We start from the raw sequence: 12773 nt of genomic DNA, 5'->3' as shown, positions 1-12773 counted from the left end.
TTCCAGGAGAGCCACAGTCACTCTGTGAGACTCTTGTCTTATAAACAACAAAAACAGTAAGCACCACAGAAGCATGGGAGTGGGGAGAATGCCCAGGAAGCAGAGGTCTCACTGACAGCTGGTGCCCAAGAGATTTGTAGAGGAGGGGAGGTGCAAAAGATTCCGAAGACAAATAGCAAGGTGACTGGTGGCAAGCGGGAACTAGATCCCTCGTGCTGAAGGCTACTTGGCCTGGCAGCAAGAGCTGTTTGCTACATAGCAGTCAATGTGGCTGCAGACAGCCTGAAGTCCAGAATCTCACTCTACGCCTCAAGATCTCTGAGGGGACAGGTTTTGATGGCCTGGTTCTTGCTGGCAGAAAGGGTATCACCAAAACTTTCCTACAGTATTACTGTGAAGATGGAGGGTTTGGCAGCCAGTAAATGCTCACCAGAGTGTCTCCATTTGACCCAGATCTGGATACATTTAAAATGGGAGGGTTCCCGTATTTAAGAGGAGCCTTGACAACCAGAGCTGATCAGTGGCCTAATATGCTGTTAAGGAACTTTCCAAAGGGACAAGGCGGCATCAGATAATAGCCTCATTACATGCATGACAGTCTGCATTTATAGTTATAGTGCCTTGCCAATTTCCTAACGCAAAGGCATTTATGTAATTGTTGCTTAGATGAAGCTTCCCATGCAAAATTGATTCTTAGCAAGTTCTTAAGCATGGCTTATGGGTTGGTTTTTTTTTTTTTTTTTTTTTAAAGACTCTCTGTGAGCTTACACATGCCAACCATCAGAAATCTGGCTCACATTATTACTGTTTCCCTCTTCAACTCTGGGGCCTAAATTAGGTAGTGGCATACATTAAAAGCAAATATAGCCAATAACAAGAAATCAGAGCCAAGGACACACATTGAGTTATTGAATTTAGATAAGAGCCAAAAGGAAGCGGGGAAAGAAAGAAAGAAGCCTGTTTTGCCATCTGCTTTAGTCCTAGCATGGACCCTGTAGCACCCCACTGCCAAAGCCCTACCTGCTACGCCGGTCCAACACACATGGAGTTCTGGGGTGCAGAGCCCACCACAGTTACCTCAGAAACCTCCTTGTTACACACAGTTGGTGTCTTTAGAGTTTCATTGCTGTAAAGAGACACCATGACCATGGCAACTCTTGTAAAGGAAAACATTTAATTGGGGCAGGCTTGCTGTTTCGGCTTGAGCAGAGGAGACCTCAAAGCTGGGCCTTCACAGTTTCACACTTCCTGTAACAAGCTCACACCTACTCCAACAAGGCCACGCCTCCTAGTAGTGCCACTCCCTATAGGACAAGCATTCTAACATATGAGTCTGTGGGGGCCATTCCTAGTCAAACTGCCACAGTAGGCTTTACGGTTTAGACATACTGGCGATAAATCTTGTGTTGTGCCAAACCTTTTTTTTTTTTTTTTTTTTTTTTTTTTTTTTTTTTTTGGTAATTGGAAATAGATTCTTCTCTTATACAATGTGTTTTTGCTCCCGACAGCTCCTTCCCACCTCTTTTCTCTTCAGGTCCTCGCCTGCTTTGTTTCCTCAGAACTCTCTTAATACAACATATGGCAAAAAAAGTGAAAATAGTATGGCGAAAATAAAATATCAGTTTGTTTCTGCAAGGGCAGCTGGAGATTATGAACTTTTGTGTAAATATTTTTCCTCTTCAGGCAAAGCCAGAGCTCTGTTAACATGCAAGAGGAAAGGACAGGTGCTTGATGTCAATCAATGGTCTTACCCTACCTACCCTATCCCTGCTACAATTGATCTCCATCTACCTAGTGTTTTAGGTAACCTACATTTTAAAGTCTTTCAAGTTCTTTCAACCTGTCCCTGGCTGTCCTTGGACTCAGTATGTAGAACAGGCTGGCTTCAAATTCTCAGAGATCAACCTGCCTCTGCCACCCAAGTGCTGGGATTAAAGCTGTGTGCCACCACTGCCACCCAGCTAGTTTAAAGTCTTAAAAATTCTGAAATGGGGATGGGACAATAAATAATCAGCAAATTGCTTGCCTTGCAAACATTCATTGATCCCCCAAACCTGTGTTTAAAGAATGGGCTTGCCGGAATGGAGCATTTGTGATCCCAGGAGGAGACAGGAGAATTCGAATGGGTTGCTGAGCAGTCAGCTTGGCCAAATGGTGAGTTCCGGGCTCAAAGCAGACTCAAAGGAGGGAGATGGCATCCCTAGAGGTGAGCCATATGATCTTCCTGGCTGTATCCAGAGTGCTGGGACTAAAGGTTCACAGCACCACATCTGACTTTCTTTCTTTTCTTTTTTTTTTTTCTTTTTTTCTTTCTTTCTTTTTCTTTTCTTTTCTTTGGTTCTTTTTTTTTTTTTCCATGACAGGGTTCCTCTGTGTAGCCCTGGCTGTACTGGAACTCACTCTGTAGACCAGGCTGGCCTCGAACTCAGAAATCCTCCTGCCTCTGCCTCCCAAGTGCTGGGATTAAAGGCGTGCGCCACCACCGCCCTGGTTTAAATGATATACTCTTTAATTGCCTAAATAAAAATAAAATAAATCAGCCAGGAATGGTGGTGTACACCTTTAATCCTAGCACTTCGGAGACTAGAGGCAGGCAGATCTCTGTGAGTTTGAGGCCATCCTGGTCTACAAATCCAGTCCAGGACAGCCTGGACTCTATCTGTAGACAGCCTCTGTTACATGCCTACAATCCCAGCAATCAGACACAGAAGCAGAAAGATCAGAAGCTCAATTCCAGTGTCCACTACATAGCAAGTTTGAGGCCAGCCCGGGGAACATGAGACTTTGGTTCAGAACACACACACACACACACACACACACACACACACACGCCAAGATGTCATTTAAGCCAATGTAATATTAAATGTAATATAATGAACACATTATATGGGTAATTACAGTGAGATCAGTTAGGTTATGGAGATAAAATTTAATGTGCTACAGCAGGGAGAGGTGGATACAGTTAAAAATTTTTACTGTGTTCTTCAAGGTATTTAGAAAAAGGAGGATTTTGAATGTTTTCAACATAAATGACCCTAACCCTCCATACCTGCAGCAGGCAGGAGAGCTGGCCTGGCCCCTTGCTGACTAAAACATTGTGTGAACTTGCCCAGGCAGTGCTAGAGAGCTCACCCTGGTGGTGTGGATGTGGGAGAGCTGGCTGGTTGTCAAAGGCTTTGAGTTGGACCGCCCCAATGTCTACCCCATCTATGAACCCCTGGAGTGCATGAAGGGGCCAGTCCTGCAGATCCAAAGCTGCAGGATCTCCATGACATGGGGGAACAACAGGGTATCTGAGAGGAGTCCCAGTGAGGATCAGTGTTGATAGTGTAGCAGAAGCCAGAGGCCTTGAACCAGACCAGACTCATTGCAATGAACATTTGCAAGTAAAGATGTGTGGACAAAAGAGTGTGCTGTGGGACACACTGTGACACATTATAGCTTCCACAAGGAGATTTTTGGTTGTTTGATTGTTTTGTTTGTTTATTTTTATTTTATTTTGAGAGGGAGGTTCCAAGGGCAGAGGGCAGATAGGAAGGCACAGGGATTGGGGTGCATGATGTGAAATTCACAAAGAATCAATAAAAAAAAGTTTTTTTTGAAATTGACTATGTTCTTCAAGATATTTAGAGACAGAGGCCTTTGAATGTTCCCAATACAAATGACAAGTGTGTGGCAGGCTGGGCATGCTCATTACCTGAGTCAGCCATCTCACATCATATACATGTATGAAAACTCCCACAGTGTAGCAGCCCACGAACTTATTGTTATGCATAGCTTCAAAAAAGTCATAAAAGACCAGTTCCCTGTAAAATCAACTGGTGAAGCAGACATCTTCTTCATGAGATAGTGTTTACGTGTTACCAAAAAGAAAATTGATTTGGGGTACTAGCTGGCACATGCCTTGGAGTGTCTCTCTCTCTCTCTCTGGTGAGAAGACCAGATTGCCATGAAGCCTACAGAGAGAGAGAGAGAGAGAGAGAGAGAGAGAGAGAGAGAGAGAGAGAGCAGTGTCTACGCTTCTTTATTCCATTATTTTTTGTTTCAGTTTGGTTTGATTTGGTTTGATTTGGTTTGGTTTTGGTGCTTAGTTTGATTCTCGGTCCTCATGCGAGTTACTTAGCGACATCCCCAGCCCATCCATCCAAAGTTTCATCCTCCAGGATTCACAGGAAAGCTCTGAATTGATACAAATATACACTTATGCTTTGAAGGAGTACTGCGTTTTTTTCTTTTCTCTTTACACATGAAAGTGTTGAGAACTTGAGCTAAAATTCTTTGTTTCATCATATGAATGAGATAATAGCACAGACAATGGATAATATACACTTTGGACTATTAACAAATGAAAATATATAAAACATCAAAACATGTGAGGTGCAGGCGGAAGGAGTCATGGGAGGTTGACAGCATTTAAAATATCAGGGAATAATAAGTTCCCACTTCAAGACTCTTAGGAAAAGAGCAAGGGAGGAAGGCAGTTGAAAAATCAGAGAAGGATAAGAGGGATGGGACCAGACTGTATTGGATACATAGATGAAATTTAAAAATAAATTATTCTTAAGGAGCATGTTTTAAATATTCAATCTGATATAAAAGTAAACATATTATGAAATTTCTGTCAGGCAAAAAGAGCACATAAATAAAACACATGTTAAAGTCTACTTCTCAAGTGAATTATACAACAAATATTATATAGCAGATCTCTGTAAATGGGCTTCCTGAAGAGGAAATATTTCAGTGGGGGCTGAGGAGATGTCTCAGTAATAAAGGTGCTTGCCACCAAACCTGATGACCTGAGTGTTTGATTCCCCAGTCTTACATGGGAGAGAGAAGTCACTTCTTCTCTTTATCTATGTGTACAAAAGAAAAGTTAAATACTTCAATCAAATGGTGATATTTCTAAATGAAGAAAAAAGCAAAATAAACCAAATTCAATAAAACAAAAAAGAGCAGAAACCAGTTGTGGTCTTCTAGAAAATGGCCCCTTTAGGCTCAAAGGGACTGGCACTATTAGGAGGTGCAGCTTGTTGGAGTGGGAGTGGCTTTGTTGGAGGAAAATAATGTTCAGCTTCATCTTTCAGCAACATGTCTGCCTGTAGGCCACCATTCTTCCAGCTATGAGGATAATGAATGAAACTTCTGGAACTGTAAGCCAGTCCAAATTAAATGGTTTTTTTAATAAGCGTAGCTACGGTCATGATGTCTATACAGAACAGTAGAAACCCTAACTGAAACAGTGAGATGGAGAATATGAGGACCACAGGAAAAAAAAATCAATAAGACAAAAATTATGGCTGTTTAAAATATTATTAAAATTGATAAACATCTGGTAAGACTAACAAAAGTAAAAAGGAGACATGGATCACAGTTCATACCAACAAAATAGGCCTGGGAGTAATGACACACTCCTTTAATCCCAGAATTCAGGATGCAAGGGCAGCCGATCGATCTCAGTGTTCAGGGACAGCCTGGTCTGTAAAGCAATTTCCAGGACAGCTAGAGCTGTTATACAGAGAAGCCCTGTCTCCAGAAAAGGGAAAGAAAAAACAATAATGCAGCAGCCACCACAAACCCTTAGCTCTCTCATAATTACAGTGGAAGTGACCTATCCACTTTAAAAAAGGTTCAGCCAACTTTTCTAAAACCAAAATGTAGCAAAGGAATCTAACAAGTCCTATAATAAGTAAAGAATCATAATTACTAGCATAATAGATTCCAAAAATGGATTGTCTGCATCCTAATAATTTTACTGAAAAATTCTGTGAGATGTATTTTTTTAAATGCAAGCCAAAGGAGTTGGAGAGATAGCTCAGTGGTTAAGAGCACTGACTGCTCTTCCAGAGGTTCTGAGTTCAATTCCCAGCAACCACATGGTAGCTCACAACCACCTGTAATGGGATCTGATGCCCTCTTCTGGTGTTTCTGAAGACAGTGACAGTTCACTCATATACATAAAATAAATAAATAAAGCCTTTAAAAATGCATACCAAGAATACATGATTCATTCCAAAAACCAAAACAGAGTTTATTAGTCAGATTCTCCAGCAAAATATACACTATATAACTTTGTGTGTCTCTGTCCCCATATATGCATACATATCATTTGTATCATTAAAAAGTAGGGTTTGGTTTTTTTTGGGGGGGGTGGTTTTTAGTGTTTGTTTGTTTGTTTTGTTTTGTTTTGTTTTAATTTGGTTTGGTGTGGGTTTTGGCCTTTTTTTATTTGATTGTTTGAGTCAAGATCTATGACCCTGATTATCCTGGAACTCTATGTAGACTGGCCTTGAATTCAGACAGATCCACCTGCCTTGGAATACTAATATTACAGGTGTGTGCCACCATGCTGAGCCAACTTCACCTATAATTTAAAAAAAATTATTGGCTTGGCTGACACCACAGCAGATTGGTTATGCTGAAGGGCCAAAGAACTCTGTGAGTTGCTCTGGCCAAGAATCCAGAACATTCCAGACAACAGGGAGCAGTAAGTCAGCCCCATTCAAAGGCTAAGGGCCTGGAGGCTTTCTCCAGAGCTCTTGGTGAGAGTCTGCAGAAAAGGCCAGGGGCCTGGAGACTGAAGTCCTCAAAGCAAGGAAGAACCCACAGAGTCGTTTGCTCAGGAGAAGTGGACTCCACCTGTGCTGCCTCCCTCCCTCCACCTCAGCCACACTTGGGGCCGACTGGACAGAGCCAGCCCCAGTCACAGTGGGTGGGTCTTCATCCAATTCAGTTGCTGACTCAAGCACCAAACACTCTAGAAATATCCTCACAGACACAACCACAGGTCTGTGTTGCTCTCTGTGTGGCATCTCTCATGCCAATCAAGCTGACAACCAAGAATAAGCAGTACAGGAAGTAATACCCCCCAACTTCCTTTATGTACCCAGTACTACCTTGTCTCCAAAACCAGCTAAAACCAGTGAAACAAAGGGCAGAGAGAAAGTATGTATGATATTATCATGAACTTAAGCTCAGAAGCCCTCTGTAATACACTAGCAAACAGAGTTCAGTGACAGGGTTACTTCAAGGTAGACAAAGCTTGTTTATGACCAAAACCCATCAACATACTCTGACATATAAGGAACTTTCGAAAGCTCCTGACAGAATCCAGAACCCTTTGTGATCAAAGCTCTCAGCAACTTAACTGAATGTTATTGGATAGAGAGCACCCTAGCCAGGCAGTGGTGGCGCACGCCTTTAATCCCAGCACTTGGGAGGCAGAGGCAGGCGGATTTCTGTGGCCAGCCTAGTCTACAGAGTGAGTTCCAGGACAGCCAGGACTACACAGAGAAACCCTGTCTCGAAAAACAAAACAAAACAAAAACAACAACAACAAAAGAAAGCACCCATGACAAGCTCACAGCAGGTTTTGTCTCAGATTTGGAAGAGAGAATGAGTGGGAGGAATCAGCCTCCCTGCTCTGAACACTCAGCACTTACGTTGATAAGTGTCTAGTTATTGGGTTTAAGGAGCCGCAGTTCAATGAGATCCAGGAAGGGATCAGAACTCAGTCACAGAGACATGCTCACCCCATGTTAGACAAAGATAGGGAGTCAATTCAATGGAAGACGTACAGAAATATCAAATCTCACTCTTTTCTGGTGAACACTATAAACTTGTTTTTAGAACAAGGGATTCACATATTTTCATCTCCCTCACGTTGTAAGATTTTGATGCAAGTGTTTTAATCCCCCCACCCAGTAAACCTTGGTTCACACAGGACCTCCTACTGCATTCTAGGAAGCTGATGGCTGATGACAGTGACCCTTCTCTCTTTTCCCTTCATTTTCTGTTCGCCAATTCTCTTCAGACTAGCCAGTTGAATAATACAGTGAGGTCTGACCCCAGCCAATGGGGAAAAGACCCAGTCACCACCTGAGTTAAACAAACCAAATGCACATACTGTCTCTGTGTGTTTGTTCTTCTGAGCGCACCCTTGGGATCAAGAGCCATCTTTGGCTTGTCCAGACACTCAGTTAAAACAGGGGACTCTTTTTTTCAACTCTGTATTTCTCACAGAAGGATTATTATTTAAAAACAAAAGAAAAAACATTGTTGAAGCAAGTGAAACAGACACAACAAAACAGTAAACTTTAACCTAAGCCTCACATCTTACACAAAACTTATCCACAGAGCATCACAAACTTAAATGCAATGCTATAAGCATCCAGAAAAACAAGGCCAGGGGCTGGAGAGCTGTCTCCTTTGCTAGTGCCTGCTCCAGAACCATGGAGACCTGAGTTCAAATCCTCAGCATCCCTGTAAAAGTTATAAACCTGTGTATGTGCAACTAAAATTGACTCTAAGGTTCAGAAGTTGACTGAATGAATACACCGTGTCACCCTCAGAAATGCAGAAGGGGGAGGAGCAAGCTTCACTCTTCCAGAACTCCACAGAAGGCAGTGTGAATTGTGAGGACAAAGAACCTTCCCAAAGACCCACGTGTCTGACAGAATTCCATCAGTCTGACGGGGACCGGGGGGACAAAAAAGGAAGGGCTATGTATTAGTCAGAGTTCTCTAGAGTCACAGAACTTATGGGTAGTCTCTATATAGTAAGGGAATTTGTTGATGACATATAACCTGTAGTCCAACTCCCCAACAATGGTCAGCAGCAGCTGTGAACATAAGTTCAAGGATCTAGCAGTTGCTCAGTCCCACAAGGCAAGCAAGCAAAGAAGAGCAAGTCTTCCTTCTTCCAATGTTCTTTTGTAGGTCTCTAGCAGAAGGTGTGGCCCAGATTAAAGGTGTGTACCAACATGCCTGGATCTGGATTAAAGGTGTGTACTAGTTTGCTTGGGCCTAAGCTTTTCATAACCACTATGCATCAAGATCAGGATCACAGGTGAGCCTTCCAATTCTGGATTGGAGTTCATTCCAGATATAGTCAAGTTGACAACCAGGAATAGCCACCTTGGGCTCATTTTGGAGCCTAGAGAGGTTCCCACTGTGGTTTTTCTGGCTGCCTTAGTTTAGGCCTCAGATGAGAGCACTATGGTGATGAGGACTTCTGGACACAAGAGCTGTCCAACTCATGCCTACCAGGGAGCAAAGAGGTTGACAAGAGGAAGAGGGTGTCTTTCTAGGACAAGCCTCAGTGAAATAATCCCCAAACCAGGCTCCACTGTCTGAAGCTCCACCATCTCCCAGGGGTCTGTTCTGACTATGACTCAATGGATGGGTTAGCCCATAGCCTCACCACTCACGCAGCTGCACGACTGTGTGAGCTTTCTGGGTGCTTTCCTCCACAGCACACACCTCACCTTCCTCCTGAGTTCTTGGAAAACCAAACTTCCTTTTTTGCTTTCTTTGTTTCATCACATTGTTCTCTGGAACTACTGTTTGTAAGTATAGTCTACAGTCCTGTGTGGCTGCAGGACACATCGGAAATACCAAATTCAATCTGGCACTGGGCATGAGCACTTGGATTTCTAGCAGTTTCTAACAGCCAAAGAATGAGAAAGCTGAAAGACACTGGGTTAATAACGGTCATTACTGAATTTTTTGCAATGGCCCTTTGACAACTTTTCTTGGAGATTGCTGTTGGCCCGTGGACTAATAATAATCAGGCCATGGAACACAGAAGGAGCAGTGGCTTTTCTCTCCATTGGTGCAAGAAACTGGGACTGAAATATGGCAGGCTCTCCTTCCAGGACAGAGACAGTCCTATGGGGAGGATGGGGACTGTGAAGACTCACCTGAACTCAGGTCTGTCCCAGACTCCTTAGCCAGTCTCCAGTACCCACCATATGGACAGAAGACTGACATCCCTGAGTGTCCCAGACTCCTTAGCCAGTCTCTAGTACCCACTATATGGACAGAAGAATGACATCTTGAGTGTCCCAGACTCCTTAGCCAGTCTCCAGTACCCACTATGTGGACAGAAGAATGACATCCCTCAGTATCATCATAAGCACACTTCTGTGATCTGGAGGGGGTGGCAGAGAACATCTCTTCCCCGTTTAACGTGACTGTGGCAGATTTCCAGTCGGACTGAGTTGATGGAGGAAAGAGTAGGACATGGGATGTGCATGGCTCCAGAGAACCCTGACTCGGATCTCTGATGTTGAAAACAGAGAAGATAAAAGAACCACTGAAGAGGTTCTCAAAATTCCCTTAAGAGAATCCAGGAGCATTCATGCAGAGTTTTTGTCTTTCAAATTCAGTTAATTCCCACTATCTCAAGTAATCTACACCCTGTGGATCCCTACCAGTTTCTGTCTAACCTGGGGCCCATTTTGGGAACCCTCGGGGCCATAGAAAGGTCCAGAAAGCCTATGGCTCTTCTTCTTTGAGAAGCTGCACTTGTCTAGGAAGCATGTTAAGATGTCCCTGTGACATAAAACGTCCCTAAAATCACATGGAAGCAAAAGGGCGGGTTGAGCAGCCTCAGACTAGTTTCCTTTTGAAGACCCCCAAACTCGGGAGACCCTTACTCAAGTCTGGTCTACAGAGAGAGTTCCAGGATAGCCAGGGCTATACAGAGAAACCCTGTCTCGAAAAACAAACAAACAAACAAAAAAAAAAAAACAAAAACAAAAAAAAGCATCGGTTGCTCTTCCAGAAGACCTGGATTTGATTGCCAGCACTCACATGGTAATTCACCACCATCCCTTACTCTAGTTCCAGATAATCTGCCACTGTCTTCTGGCCTCCACATGCTCTGTACACACACAGCACAGATATACAAAGAAGCAGAACACCCATACACAGAAAGCACAAATAAAAGTTACATTTTTAAATAGAATTTATTAAATCAGCTTACAGTAAATATTAACAACAGTGTCTCATACCTGAGACAACAGTGTCTCATACCTGAGAGAAATAGAACTTGATGGTTTCTAGGTCCTTGGGGCAAGGAGTCTCAGCAATGGAAGAATGTTCTCCTCCCTCCTCCTCTTTCTCCTCCTCCTCCCCATCCCCACCCCGAGCCAGCCGTGTGTCACTGGAGAAACCAACACCTGGCAGTTGCTCAGTCCACAAAGATGGCTGTCTCAACAATCCCTATTCTACACCAAACACATGGAAGGTTCCTGGAAAGCCACTGGTCCTCACTCAACAATGGGAGTCTGGAAATGCTGGCTCTGACGGCAAGAAAGAAGGCAGCAGCAGCAGCAACAGCTGCAGCAGAGGAAATGGATGTTGTACAGGAGCAGAGGATGGGTGAGCCGTCTTCCCTCTGATCTGCTTCATCTGAGATGCTAACAGAATGCACCTCTCCAGGCCTGCCTCAGTGGAACAGTCAGGACAGTGTTTCCAGTGAGGATCCCTGCTCAGGTTCCAAATTGATACTAAACCAACCATCTCTCAACTCAGAGGAATGATGTAAAAAGATATTACAAGTCTTTGTTGTCTGTGAGTGAGCCATTATGTTTCTACAGGAGCAGAAAACATTAGGTGCACAGTAAAAACCGCTGTGATTCCTAACACATAATAGTCTCAGATCTGATCCAAGGTGTTCTCGGCAGCACACAACAGCATTACAGAGCAGAGCAGTCCGTGCACTGTGAAGTGCGCATGTGTGTGCTCAGAAGCAAGGCTGTAGTGAACGTTCATAAGGCAACATGGGTCAAGGCTGCTGGGAATATCTCCAATCCGGTGTCCTTTTGGTTCATACAAACTTTGTGGCTGCTACAAGTCCAGAAACTATTACTGTTGCCAGATATTTCACAGCCTCCTCGTTCATGTGACATTACCCACATTTTGAGGAGCTTTCTTGAGCTGGCAGAAAAGAGGATCCTTACAGAACATGATAATGAACTTGGCACCAAAGGTTGGAACACCAGACTGGGGCAAGTTTCATAGGGTTGTCACTAAAACAAGCCTGTTGTCGGGAAAGGCAGAGAGCCAGGACTTCAGGGGGAACTGTGAGGAGTGGTCCTTAAGTAACCTCCCCCAGTGCCAGGAGAACACTTCCCTTGCTGCTGAGAAATTTTAGTTCTCCTCTGGTGTATGTATTAAAGATGCAGGGTGTCCTCCATCATCCATCAACCTAGGATGGAGGAAAGAAAGGATGCCCAAGCCACTGCTGAGCGTCTCCGGCTCCACCTTTAGGTTGGAAGATCCCTCTTGTGCTTCAGCTGGATTCTAGGCTCTTAAACATGAATGTCAAGGAAGCCCACTCACAGTAACATCTAACTTGCCCCAGGAGGCCCTCAGAAGCAGGCCTGTGGCATTTTCTTTGTTTGTTCTTTGTTATTTTACTTCACCTGTATGGGTGTTTTGTCTGCATGTATGTCTGTGTACCACACATGTACCTGGTGTCCAAAGAGGCCAAAAGAAGTTACAGATGTAGCTGGGCAGTGGTGGCGCACGCCTTTAATCCTAGCACTTAGGAGGCAGAGGCAGGCGGATTTCTGAGTTCAAGGCCAGCCTGGTCTACAGAGTGAGTTCCAGGACAGCCAGGACTACACAGAGAAACCCTGTCTCGAAAAACCAAAAAAAAAAGAAGTTACAGATGTGAGCCACCATATGGGTGCTGCAAACAAATGAGGGGCCTCTGTAAGGGCAGCCAGCGCCCCTAACCACTGAGCCATCTCTCCAGACCATCAGTATCCCTTTACTTACTTTTATTTTAATCTACACATCAGTTCTGATGATTCTTCCAATCATTGCATGTCAGGGGAAAATCCTAGTTTATTTAAGTGATTTAGACTTAAAGGGAATTTGAATTACGTTTAGGATCTGGAGCTATTCCGTACTTTATTATCAGTAGTTTCATTGTGTGTTTTTGCTTTTTAAATTCTCAGTGTTTAGCCAGTCCCCTATGCAAGA

Source organism: Arvicanthis niloticus, chromosome 1, assembly GCF_011762505.2.
Source record: "Arvicanthis niloticus isolate mArvNil1 chromosome 1, mArvNil1.pat.X, whole genome shotgun sequence".
NCBI lineage: Eukaryota > Metazoa > Chordata > Mammalia > Rodentia > Muridae > Arvicanthis > Arvicanthis niloticus.
This window is presented reverse-complemented; position numbering follows the sequence as displayed.